The sequence below is a fragment of the Egretta garzetta genome, unplaced genomic scaffold (assembly GCF_000687185.1).
Source record: "Egretta garzetta isolate BGI_Z169 unplaced genomic scaffold, ASM68718v1 scaffold173, whole genome shotgun sequence".
NCBI lineage: Eukaryota > Metazoa > Chordata > Aves > Pelecaniformes > Ardeidae > Egretta > Egretta garzetta.
This window is the reverse complement of record NW_009259112.1, coordinates 882907-883190: the sequence shown is the minus strand read 5'-3', so window position 1 is coordinate 883190 and position 284 is coordinate 882907.

Below are 284 nucleotides of genomic sequence, written 5' to 3'. Positions count from 1 at the left end.
CAGGCCGCCGAGACGCCCCGCCCAGGGACGCAGCTACGCGGCAGCCTGAGCATCCCCAGCCCCTCCCCCGGGTGGGGTGGCAGTGCCGGTGTGGGCAAGTCCATTCTTGAGGGGAGGCAGGCGGCTGTCAGGGAGTCGCATGCATTGTAAATGGGAACGCTCCAACTCTTTCCTCCCCTCTTCTTGGTGGTGCCTAGAGCGGGGCGGTGGACGGAGCTGCGCGCGGGGCGAAGCGGTTCTGTGGAGCGCCGGGTTAGGCGCTGGTAGCGGCTGTCGGCGGCGTC